At 33.1% G+C, this 13,961-nt stretch overlaps 1 protein-coding gene and 1 long non-coding RNA gene across 3 annotated transcripts in view; both read left to right on the top strand.

Annotated features, from left to right (window-relative positions):
* The window catches only part of LOC107144117 (eukaryotic translation initiation factor 1A, X-chromosomal-like), a 63,322-nt gene that overhangs the window by 9,572 nt on the left and 39,789 nt on the right, over positions 1-13,961 (top strand). The gene's annotated exons all lie outside the window — the stretch shown is intronic.
* LOC107144342 lies at positions 737-5,544 on the top strand. The gene is made up of 3 exons (XR_001503787.2): positions 737-750; positions 1,358-1,360; positions 4,451-5,544. It is a non-coding gene; the product is annotated as an uncharacterized LOC107144342 (long non-coding RNA).

Here is a 13,961-nt window from a genome sequence, read left to right as displayed (position 1 = left end):
ATTTGTGTTAATTTTTTGAGCTGACACTTCCCATTGAAGTCTCATTTTGAGTTTATAATTGTTTCATCAACTAATGTTAAAATTGATTTGTTGCTAATCGTATGCATTTTTTAGATAAATAGATGTACATTAACCTTGATAAACTTCATTTTGTATTTTCAGCCCATTATTTCTATTTATTTAGATATTGGTATTATAAAAAAATTTCTCATGGTATTATAGATAGGTTTATATAACCAGGAAAATTTATAAGCTACATTTAAATCTTTAAGGTGTTGATAAATATTACTGAAGTTAACCCAAATACAGAGCTGTTTTAGCAACCATCAGATACTTCCTTATAGATTGATATTAAGCCATTGGTTAATAATCTGAGAAGGTTGTTCAATTGTATTGATCACCTCTCCAGCGTAAGAAACTTTATCTTAACTTCAACAATATGTATTTGACCTACTTTATGTTATTTCTCTAATATCTGTCTAGTAATTTTGTCATCAGTAAAATTAGGTTAGCATGTTTGTTTTCTTGGTGAATCTACTGACTTCTGGTGTTCTCTGTGCCTCTTTTTGCCCTACCATCAGCTAATGTAGAATTTTGGGGGGGTCCTTGTTAAACTTTGAATCTGTATTAAAGAATTTAGTTTGGGTATCCCCCACCTCTGCCTTTGAAATTGAAAAAATTAATTGAATTTTCTTATTTTAGTCTTCTGGCTTCTCTCCATTCTTCATGAGATACCATGAAGATCTTGATGTCTTAAGACTCTAATTTATCTAGTTCCAGAGATTTGAACTCACCATAAGCAACTGGATGCTATTTTATTATTATCTTTCTCCTGTCTCAGGCATCAGTTCCACTTAATCATCTGTGTTCTGTTCTTTCTAGTATGTAAAATTATTCTTGATTAAAAAAAAGAAGCAAAATAAGATTTGATTAGGTGAAATTTTCTATAATATCTTTTAACATGATAGAAGGCCCTGTCTTGTATATTTTTGTGTAGAACTGTGTTTGAAAAAAGATTGTATGTGAGCATTTTTCATAAGCTCATATTGATCTTCTATTATGTGTCAGGCATAGCATTAGATATTTGGGCTGCAAAGATGAATAAAAACATAGTCTGTGCTCTTTTTTTTTTTTGAGAGAGAGAGAGAGAATGTTTTAATATTTATTTTTCAGTTTTCTGTGGACACAACATCTTTATTTTTATGTGGTGCTGAGGATCAAACTCAAAGCCTTGCACATGCCAGTTGAGCACATTACCTCTTGAGCCACATCCCCAGCCCTTCTGTGCTCTTAAAGATATTCCAACTATACAGACTATGCAAGTATTTATTATGTGGCAAGATAAGGACTAATAGAGGATGTTAAAAATCCTGTGGAGAGCAACCAATTATGAATAATGGGGCAGGTTTATATAAGCCTTCACAGAGGAATCTCCTAATGGATTCTTGGTTTTGTTTTGTTTTGTTTTTGTTTGTACTGGGGATTGGCCCAGGGGTGCTTTGCCACTGAGCTATATCCCCAGTCCTTCCACCCCCCACTCCCAAACTTACAATCCTCCTGCCTCAGCCTCTGGAGTCCTTGCAATTACAGGTGTACACCACCATGCCTGGCTTTAAGTGGATTTTTAAAAAATTATATATTTTTCATTATAGTATTATAGTTATACATTGTAGTTCGATTCACTTTGACAAAATCACACATTTATGGGATTTAATTTCAATCCCTATTGTCTCCACTTTTCCTCCCCTCTTCCCTCCCCCATTCTCCTTCCTCTACTTATCTTCCTTTCACTTGTTTGTTTATTTATTTTTGATTGGTATTTTGTATATACACATAAAGGTGAAATTTCTTTTGGTATAAAGGAAGAACAGACATTTGAAATGGATTAGGATGGGATTGGAAGAATAACAGTCTTTTAAATGAAGAACAACATATAGCTGAGTGTAGTGATGATACATGTAATCCCAGTGACTCAGGAAGCTGAGGCAGGAGGATTGCAAGTTTAAGGCAAGCCTCACAACTCAGTGAGATTGAGACCCTGTCTCAAAATAAAAAAGGATGGGGGGACATTGCTCAGTGGTAAAGTGCCCCTGGTTTACTACCCAGTACCAAAACAACAACAACAACAACAAAAAAGAAAGAATTCATGAATAGCATGTAATAAATGGAAATAAATGAAGAAGGGTAAAGGCCAACATGCTATATTGAAAAACCTTAAAATCCCTTATGGTTGAATATGGTATGTAATGGGGAGTCCCAAGAAATGAGGCTGCAGAGATGAGTGGGACCATATGAAAAAGGATCTTATATGCTATCCTAGAATTTGAACTCTAGGAGGTACAGGATTATCATTGAAGGGTTTTAAGCAGGAGATGTGATCAAAACCAAGTCAGTCAAGAGTCCTTCCTACGTGCCATTTTAGGGTAGGTATGTTGTGGTAACAAACAATCCTCAAGTTTCATTGGTTTACAATAATAAGGGTTTTTTTTGTCCTCCCCCTCATAATGCATATCCATTGTGTATCTCTGTTCCAAGACTAAGACTAGAGATGCATCTTCTATCCAAAGGGAAATGAGGCTTGGTAGAATCACTTTGTTGATCTGAAATCTGTTTAGAAGAGGAATATGTCATTTCCTCTTGTTTCCCATGTTTCATTGGTTAAACAAGCCACATGGCCAAGCTGACATCAAACATTCAGGGATGCCAAACATTCACCAGGGAGGAACAGTGAATATTTTGAATAATAATGTAATATAATGTACATTCATCAAATCCCATTTAATAATTTTCTGGGATTACCCTGGTGCTGCTGGTTTCTGTGTTTCTCCAGTGAGTTGAAGTAGCCTGAGGCAGTAAAGCTATTGGTGGGACAGAGAAATGAGAGACCAGAAAATATCCTGGCAACTTTAGTTTTCTGCACTCCCTAGTGCTGCTCTGGTTCCTGAAACTTTTCATTTGTGTCTGTGTGCTAACAGAAGAGTGCCATGATCAGAATTCTATTTTAGAAATATTGCTTTCAATGCAGTATGGAGAATGGGGAGATTGCATCAGAGTAGATGCAGGAAGAAATTAGAACTTTGTGCAGAAAGAATGATTTGTAATCTGTTTTAGATACAGAAACACAAACTAGACATCTGGCTGTAGGAATGGAAAGATGTAAATGAATCTTTTAGAGTTACTCCAGATGTTGAATCAGGTCCTGGTTACTGGGTGGAGGACTAAAAGGGCAGACAGTTTTGCCCATTCTCCAGCATTTGTGTGATTGTTGAGTTATCTGTAGAACATCTAAATGGAGATAACTAGTAAACATTGGTTAATTGTCTCTCCGAATGTAAAGAATATTATTAAAATGATCAATTCCTAGGCCTGGGGACACAACTCAGTGGTAGAGCACTNAAAATAGGGGGGGCGGGGTGGGGGAGGAAGGATGAGAAACAGTTATTGTAACATTTTCCTTATATATCTTTCTTTGGGGACTCTATGCCAAAGGATTCTTATAACTAAAACAATATTAGTATATATTTAATATGGCAAAAACCTATACTTTTGATTTAGGGCAGACTTGAATAATTTGACTGCCAGTGAGATTTAGCAACTTTTTAGAAAATTAAGGAACTTTCTAATTCAGGTATGTTTGGAGATTTGGCCATGAGTTTATTAAATAATAGGCAGAAATAAGGTAGTTAAATTGTCTAGTCTTTGGGAAGTTAAGCGTGAAAACACGGATGATAAACTTAGGGTCCAAGCAGGGTTAATATTTCTTCATGAAAAAAAAGCCTTATAACCCAAGAGACTTGAAGTAGGGATTGCAAGTTCCAAGCCATCCTGGCCAATTTAGCCATAGTCTTATATCAAAACAAACAGGCTAGGAGTATAGCTCATTATATAGATGCCAGGTTTAATCCCCAAATTGCAAACAACAAACAAAAAGTATTTTTATGAGTTTGTAATAAGGGCCTTCCTTTGGAACTGCTGATAGGGAAAATAGTAAAGGTAATGATTATTAAAGGAACTTACTGTTTTGAAATTTGTAAATTTCTTTCTTTTTTTATTTTTTAGCCTGGGAATCTTACTACTTGTAGAGTCATTTCTCTAGAAAGATTTACATCTGTTGTAGTGTTAACTTCTGTAATTAAAATAGTTCTTAAAAGCGGGGGAGAATTTGGTTAAGACCATACTTCCATTTTGAAAAGAATTGTGCTTTTCCATTTCTATGCCAACTTTCAAAATAAAAGAATAAAGAAATGTCAGACTTTATTAAAGATATTTTGTGTGGCATTTAACAATGTAAAAAAGACAAAAAGTATACTGGCAACAGACAGGACTAAGGAAAAACCTGGTATACAGAATATGTGCCATAGTGGTTGTCTAGATAACCTTAAAATGGTCTTAAAAATAGTAGAATGCTATAGGAATTATTTCATGGATCTTATGTTGTTTTTACTTATAGATCTAATTTGAAAGTGATTCTGAGGATTGTTCCACTGTTGAAATCTCAGCTGTCACCTGCTAAGAAGAATAAAATTTCATTTAGAATGAGTAGAATTTATTAAAGCAGATCCATTTATTTTCATTTTTTTAAAAAAATATTATATTTTGTTAAAACTAGAGTAATCTTAAATAACATGTTAATAACACTTCATTTTTTAGATGTAACTGAATTTAGAAGTAAAGGCTCAAACAACTTTGCCTTGTTAAAACCAAAGTAAGGAAGAAATGCCTTCCCATTTATGACTACTTTATTTCTAGTAAATGAATGTTTTTAATTATTTGCCATATGTATATAGTAGATTATAGTAAGCCCTAATTCCAACTGATGTTTACAGCATTTTTTTCTGTATGGTTTAGTTAACCAGATATTCTCTTGAGATTTTTATCACATTTTTAAGGAAAAAAGAAATCTGCATTTGAAATCAGAAAAAATAGGGCTATTTTTCTTATTTATCAAAATGTATTTTTATATCTTAATGTCTTCTATATTTCTTTTTTTATTTATGTTGCCACCATCCAAAGTAAGCTTTTCCAAATTGCAATTTAAAACATGGGAACAATTTTGAGTTCAAAAGATTAGCAGTTTCAAATGGAACACCCGGTGGTAACCATTTTTCTTCATGTTAGAAATATTGATATAACTTGACAGTGTTTATTTAATTTTTACTTTTTTAAGATCATACAAAAATAGAAAATGAAAAGTGAATGAAAATGCATTGTTCTAATATTTTCCTAGCAAATTTTCCAAACAAGGAAACTTTTGCTGTTACATAATAGTTTTTTACTTTGCAAATAAGTTATATAAAAATGATGACTTTCTTTTTTTTTTCCCCAAAGTCATACATTGTAGCCCACATTTTGAGACTTAATGGGTAATTAAATTGCATTGTGCAAATGGAAAACTAATTTTATAACATTATATAAACTAAGTCTTTCTTACGCTAACCTTAGATTAAGGGAAAAAGAACTACAACTTATTGAAAAGATGGTTTCTGTTTTCTGTATGGAAGAACCATGGCATTAAAAATATAATAAAGAGTTATATTGAATGTGTGTTTGTTGGCCTTTCTTGATGTTACTAATGTAATTTGTCATATGCACTGACACTGTTAGTGTCAGATTATATCATAATCTTTCTTTTAAATTACCAATATAGTAAAATGAAATCAAACTTGAGGTAGTTTATCTTCTTTAGCCACAGTTAAATCTTATACTACTTTCAGAGATTCAACAATTGGTGTTACCTTTATTACATTTTTTCTTCTTTAAAATTTTTCAGTAGTGAAAATTAATATAAAGGATCAACAGGCTCACATGGGTTTTATGACACAAATGTAACAGCTATGACAGACAATAAACTTACATATGGCTTCATTTTATGTTGCCATAAATGCTTAAGTGTGGAAAATTTAAGTATAAAATTTTAGGCTAGAACCTAAGGATAAGATAGAAAAGTGCCCCATGGTATTTAATGGTTCTTACCTATCAAATTTCATAACACGAATATAAGTAGATATATCTTGAGACCAGAAGCTGGATTTTAATACTATTAAGCAGTTTTAAAATGTTTACCTCCTGATGATGTTCATGAGTAATGAAAATTCTGTGACATATTTATCCTACTACATAAAAGTATATTGCTAAATGTCTTCTTTCGATACATGTCCTTGTTCTCTAAAATTTAGAATTCTACTTGTGTAAAACAGTGCATGATAAAATATAAAACTGCTCAGACATTTTTTCCCCAACTGACTTCTAACAAATATAATTTTTCTAAAGATTTTTTTTCTTCAAAAGGACAATGAGGGTTGCAATCTGTGTTTTATGATAATTTGTTTCTTTTTTTTTCTTGCTTTTACATCCAGAAGGTACTTCGTCCTGGAAAGCCTGTAGTTCACATTAAACATTAGATATGTTATTGCTCATATGCAGCATTACTTGGAGGAATTACTTTGATAATATTATTAAAGTATTAATTTTATATTTTATTTGAGTATGTTTCAGATTAATGGATTAAATAGGAAAGTAGGTTCTTGTTACATCTTTGATTTCTGCAATATAATAATATTAGTCTAGAAAGTAAATAAATATATTTAAAAGCCAAAAAAAAAAAATAGCACCTACACTGACATTGATTAACTTTACTGCTAAGAGAATATGTAATGAATTCAGTATGGTTACATTCTTCATGCAGTATTTATTCTATAGAGTATACACCTGTTGTAGTATTCAGATGGCTAAATAAGACAATAAATATGTAAAAAGGGTTGCCAGCTTTTAATTATTCGACTGTTCACATTTAAATTTGCAGCTTCCTAAGTTCTGAAGCCTTAAAAAGAGGTTATAAATTTTGTATTTTATTAAGAAATGACCAATAACTTTCTTGACATTTATTTGGAATAGTGGCTATAAATATATATTTTTTCCTTAAGAAATCTGTGACCGATGGTTTAATTTAATCCCAAGGATCTCAAGGATATATTCAAATATATGTTATCATTCAAATGTCAGTGAACATGTTTTGAGTATACCACCTACCTAGGTTTATTGTTAACACATATATTTATTTTGTGTTAACATTTTGACAATATTTAACATTGCTTGATGTATAAGACAAATTTTTCCTTCTTCAATTAGAGTAAGCTTAAATTATACTATTTCAGATCTCAAAACTCACTGCTTTGTGTTTTAGATCTACTTAAATCATTACTTAGTTTATGTTTGCTTTTCTTTTTATCCAAAACATACAAATAAAATCTAACTTAAGTTCTGTATAAATTTGATAAGTCCTTAAGAACACCAAGTTTGAATTCACTGAGGCATTTGTAGAGAGCATATTGAATTTTGTGTGCACTTTCTGTTAGCTACCCACCCATATTTACATCCCTATTCAATTCATGAAATGAGTTTTAGACTTAAAATTATACTGTCTATATCCAAATCCCCATTTGCTATCTGCTAACATGATGACATGGGTAAACTAACTTGTCAGGATAGTTAACCTCATTTTCATGCTAATTTGATAAAACATGCCTTGTTTCCATGCAGTATAAACCAATAAAGGGTAATATATTTGGTATACAATGAAGCAGTTACTGCAAGGTAAAGCAGTACTCAATAATAGAAAAACAAATTTTAATCATTCTGTAATTGTTTAACATTCTATTAAAAAAAGAAAAATTTAATAATATGTAATTAATGTATAAGAAAAGAAAAAAGGAAAACCATACATATTAGCATAGTAATTTAAAGCATTAAACATTGAGAACTAAATATTTTATTTTGTAAAATATTTGTCAAGTGTTAGTTTGGAAATGGGATGTTCTGCAAAATCTTTTAATGTAACAATGTATTCAGAGAGATGATTAAATTAAGAGAGCTATAACCTGATCAGTCCATTCTAATGTGAGTGGAATGGTTGTGTGGAAATGTAGATGGGGCATGGCAGGAGATGGGTCACTGGAGGCTTGCACTGGAAGGATTCATCTTTCCTGAACTCTCTTACCACTTCTCTCTGCTTCTCAGCCTCCATAAGGTAAACAGTACTTCTCCACAATGCTCATCTGATGATTTTGGATCTAGAGAAATGGATCTGCCCACCATGAACTGGGTCTCTGAAACTCTGAGCCAAAATAAACTTCACCTCCTCCAAGTTGTTCTTGTAAGGTATTTTAATCATAGCAATGAAAAACTGCCCAACACAGAAACTGGTATCGAGAAATTGTATTGATGCTATGACTGTTCCAACTTTGGTTGAGAAGGCTTTGGTTATAATTTGTGGGAGGAGTCTGGAAAAAATGCAGGCTGAATAAAACACAGAATACCATAAGAAAAGCTTAATGAGCAATTCTGATGGAAGGTCAGAAGACAAAAATGCCAATAGGAATGCCCACTGCTCGAGTTGTCAGAGGGATATGAGAACTATTGGGAATCAGACTAGAGGCTACGTGTGTTCTGGCAAAGAACTTTTCTATATTTTGCTCATGTTCAACTTATTTTTTGTGAGGCTGAATTTTAAAAGTGATGAACTAATTCAAGAGAAAGTTTCAAGGCATTACAGCATTAAGGCAGTATGGATATATTGCCAGTAGCTTTTAGTGAGCTTTACTCAGAAGTAGATAGCAGTGATGAAGATTAAAAGTGAAACCAAGAAAGTTGTGCTTGAAGAGACTTTGCATAAAGACAATAGGAAAGATGCCTCCAGAAAATATCAGAAATTCTCAGGACAACACCCATTGTAGGCTCTAGTATACAAAAAAAGAAAATTCCTTTCAGAAGAGATTAATAGAGTTCCTTGTTTCCACAGGGGAGCCTAAGAAGTTGTTTCACCAGGCTCAGCTCTCCAGGCACTTAGAAGCTGCAGAAACCCCTTTTCCAGAAAACTCAGATGCTGTGGGAGCTTGGGGCAGAATTTGGCATCATCCTCATGGTGCCAATTATGCAGAATTATGGAATTTAGGGTTAGATATTTCCATTGAGGTTTCAGTGGGAGACCATACAAAGTGTAGTAGTGTTGGAGCCCCTACAGGGTAATGTTTGAAGCTGTAAAGGTGAAGCCACGTCTGGAATAGAGACCCCAGGAATTGATGTCAGTAAAGTGAACTGTGCTGAGAAAAACTGCTGGCTGCAAAAGAGCCCATGTATGCTGCCACTGGCAAGAACAAAGTGGTGGGACTGCTCAAACCCTTTGGAGAAAACAACTTATTTGCTTCAAATGCCATGGGTGGAACTAACAAGACTTGTTTGCCTGGCTACATTTTGGTCTTTTTTTCCCATCCCTTCTTCTATGTCTGTATTATTTATATTTGAAAAGGGAATGTTTGCTCTATTCCCTGTCTATTGGATAAATGTAGCTTGCTTTTGGTATTCAGAGAGATTCACAGCCAGGAGTTTGCCTGTAGTCTCAGAAAAAGACTTTGTAATCTGGGACAATAGTGAACTGCAGAGATTGGAACTCTTGGAGTAGGGCCAAAATACATTCTGCATTGTGAAATGGACATGAGCTTTTGGGGACTGGAGATAGAAAGTTAGGTTTGAATATGAAGTGTCTGCCTAAAGCTCCTATGTTAATTTTGGTCAGAGATAATTATGGTTCAAACTGTACCTTACATTCTTGCCATATAACTCATATGTAGAGTTCAGCATAGTTTCTATGCATTGGCAAATTATCAAACATACTTCTGAATTTGGACCATCTACCATTTTATAAGTTGAACTTTTTATGTTCAAGAATCTTTGTAACATGATTCATTTTCTTGGTGTCACATTCTCTGTGATATCTCCATTCCTTTGTCATAGCATTTTCCTCATTGATTTCGATAGGTTTACTGCTAAATTCTTTGAATAAGTACAAAAATATAACTGCTTAACATCCATGTGTTACCATTTTGTTTGTTTCTTTTCTGCAGCTTTATGTCCAGGGCTGCTTTTGTGAAAGAAATGAGCCCATGTTGATCACTGGTAGACAGGAGGTATACAACTATACTTGATCCCAATTTATGAGCTGACTGATGTTCATGCATTTTGACAGACTGAAGAAGGTGATTGGTCACCAGTTATAATGTACAAAGTTGTTGAACTTATAACAGTGATAAGTGAAATTTGAATTGAATTATTAGGAGACTAGTACTTAGGTAACTACATAGTGTGTGTGTGTGTGTTTTGTGTGTGTGTGTGTACACACATACATATGTATATGTGTTACAAAAAAAGGTTTGTTCTTGGTATTGCTTCAGAAATGTTGAAAAAATTACATGAGTGCACATTTTCTGCATCGAGTGTTGTCCTTTTACAGTTATGTCTAGTATGGATATGACTATCACATCTTTTATCATTTCTTTTTTAAAAATATTTATTTTTTAGTTGTAAGTTGGACATACCTTTATTTGTCTATGTTTTATTTGGTGCTCAGGATCAATTCAGGGCCTCCTGTGCACTAGGTGAGTGCTCTACCACTGAACCACAACCCCAGCCCTTATCATTTCTTTTATATGCGGTCTTTTATTTCTATAGTAGAACATGAACAATTTGTATATTTATTTAACAAAAATTTCAAACTTAACATGATAATAAGTAAAGACTGAGTTCTCAAAGTTGCTTAAAGATGTTTTGAAAAATGACTGAGAATGTACAGCTGCTACATGTTCTTCTATACAAGTTTACAGTTTTAATATGGATACTTTTGCTTACTAGTCATTAAAGACATGTGCTATAGTTCATGAAAACTATTTAGGCCTTAGTAGAATGTTTTCTTCCCCCATCACCTTTGGAATAATGGTAAAGAAACCAGATGCAAACTACTTGAATTAGACAATTAAATCTCACCAATGGACTGTTCTTTGGTGTGTCACTCTGAAGGGAATCTAGGGGAGTAAATAAAGGCATTTCTGTGGGAAGACATCTATTCAGAATTACTACAAGTTATCAAAATAACCTTTTAAAGCATTTTTTTGATGTGTAAAATGCTGTCTGATATAAATTTTTTTGCTTCTAATTTCACAATTAAAAAAAATAGTCTTTTTCTCTATGTATTTTGCCCAGTTCAAAATTTAATACTGGAGGATTAGAATGTGGAAACAATATAAATAAATGTAATTTTATGATTTATTTATTTATGTTTTATTTATTTATATTGCTGCTTTACGCAATTGGGTTATTAGGTATAGAATTAGTGGAAGAGCCCATTGTGGGTTTTATGTTTTAACCTGCTTGGCAACAAAAAGAGATTTTATCCTTGAAGTAAAGAGCTAACACTTCTACATTCTAGCATAGTTTGTTTCATTGAAAATGTATTAAACATACATAATTATATATAATGAACTGTAAATTGGATTTCAGTGACATCTTTATTAATTTTTATAACAAATAGGTTTTTATTTTTTATTTATATATGATAGCAGAATGCAATACAATTCTTATTACACATGTAGAGCACAATTTTTCATATCTCTGGTTGTAAACCTAGTATATTCACACCAATTTATATCTTCATAACTAAGCTTTGGATAATAATGATCCTAACATTCCACCCTCATTAATTGCCCCATCCCTTCCCCTTCAACCCCTCTGCCCTATCTAGAGTTCATCTGTTCCTCCCATGCTCCCGCTCCCTATCCCACTATGAATCAGCCTTCTTTTGTATCAAAAAAAAAAACCCAAAACATTCAGCATTTGTTTTTTTTGGGATTGGCTAACTTCACTTAGCATTATCTTCTCCATCCATTTACCTGCAAATGCCATGATTCTATTCTCTTTTATTACTGAATAATATTTCATTGAGTATATATGCCACATTTTTTTTTTATTCCATGCGTCTATTGAAGGGCGTCTAGCTATTGTGAATTGTGCTGCTATAAACTTTGATGTGGCTGAGTCCCTGTAGTACGCTGTTTTTTGTCTTTTGAGTATAGACCCAAGAGAAGGACAGGTGGGTCAAATGGTGGTTCTATTCCCAATTTTCCTAGAAATTTCCATACTGCTTTCCTTATTGGCTGCACCAATTTGCAGTCCCACTGGCAGTGTGTGAGTATACTTTTTTTCCTGCATCCTCGCCAACACTTATTGTTGTTTATCTTCATGATAGCTGCCATTCTGCCTGGAGTGAGATGAATTCTTAGAGTGGTTTTGATTTGCATTTCTCTAATTGCTAGTGATGATTAATATTTTTCAGGTATTTGTTGATTTGATTGTACATCATCTTCTGAGAAGTGTCTCTTCAGGTCCTTGGTCCATTTACTGATTGGGTTGTTTCCAAAGGCATTCCTCATAGAAATAGAAAAAAAAAACATGAAATTCATCTGGAAAACTAAGAGACCCAGAAGAGCTAAAGCAATCCTTAGCAGGAAGACTGAAGCAGATGGTATCACTATACCAGACCTTAAACTATACTACAGAGCAATAGTAACCAAAACGGTATCGTTTTGAAATCAAAACAGACTTGTAGAACAATGGTACAGAATAGAGGACACAAGAGACTAACCCACAAAGTTACAGTTATATTAGACAAAGGTGCCAAAAACATGCATTGGAGAAAAGATAGCCTTTTCAACAAATGGTGCTGGGAAAACTGGAAATCCATATGCAACAAAATGAAATTAAACCCCTATCTCTCACCATGCACAAAACTCAACTCAAAGTGGATTGAGGACTTGAAGTAAAGAGAGACCCTGCATCTAATAGAAGAAAAAGTAAGCCCTAATCTCCATCATGTGGGATTAGGTCCCAACTTCCTTAATAAGACTCTGGGGCGCAAGAATTAAAATTAAGAATCAATAAATGGGATGGAATCAAACATCTTTCTCAGCAAAAGAAACAGTCTGTGAGATGAACAGAGAGTCTACATCTTGGGAGTAAATCTTTACCCCCTCACACATGAGATAGAGCCCTAATCACTAGGGTATATAAAGAACTCAAAAAGCTAAGTAACAAAAAACAAACAAAAATAACCTAATCATTAAATGGGCCTAGGTTTTATTTTACTAGTACTCATTGTACATAATTGAGCATTGAATAAAATAATTCCCCTTAAAAAATAGCATTTTGCCACAGAAAACTTTCAGAAAACCAAAACACCCAAGAATTTCAGTTATCACTTAAAAAAAAAAATTATGATTTTTTCCCTAGTTCCACAAGCCATTTGTTCAGCCAGTCAAGGGAACTGATTTGTTATGTGACTTCTCAAAAAAATTTTTTGTTGTTGTTTAAAAATTTCCCTGACACAAATAGCCAGCCACACAAGCATAAAATAAGGCTTATGTCTGTATCTTGGTCTTGGATATTCCCATTACATCCTGAATTTTGTATGTACTTTATAAAGTACATCATTTTCATTAACTTTTATGTAATCTCATTCAAAGCTTCATTTATTATTATCTAGCTGACAAAACTCAAGCTTGAAAGGCAGAATGCTCCTGAATTTCAGTCTCATGCATTGATTTTTGCATTGTTTTTTACCTTCTTTGGTCTATGAGCTACTGAAAACTTAGAACAAGTAATGATTTTCTTTTCCCACATCCAAGCTCTTAACAAGGCATATATAAAGCAATAGTCCACTAATTACCTGTGCTTAATAAGTGGAAATAGATTGATAACATTTTAAAAGGAAATTACGTGTTTCAAGGAATAACAATTTTCATTTACTGCTCTATTCCTATGCCCAAGAGCAGAAGGGGTCTTAAGAACACTCTAACCAGAATCTTTTAGCTAAATATGATTTGGAGTTCCAATGTAATATACAATATAAAGAATACTCATTAACTTGCAATAATATTGCTAGTATGCAGAAACTCAAAATTATTTAATTTATAATAACAGTCCTTCCATGAAGGTTTTTTAAAAGATAATATAAATAAAATCTTTAATTCTCAATTAAAATCACTTTGTGGAAACTAAAAATTTGAAATTAAGAAACATTCCAAAGTATTTCAATGAGTGACTTTCAGTCATAATCTAGTTATAAAAATTTTATATTA

The sequence above is a fragment of the Marmota marmota genome, unplaced genomic scaffold, assembly GCF_001458135.2.
Source record: "Marmota marmota marmota unplaced genomic scaffold, marMar, whole genome shotgun sequence".
Classification (NCBI taxonomy): Eukaryota; Metazoa; Chordata; class Mammalia; order Rodentia; family Sciuridae; genus Marmota; species Marmota marmota.
The sequence above is the reverse complement of the archived record's forward strand: the minus strand, read 5'-3'. Positions and strand labels throughout refer to the sequence as shown.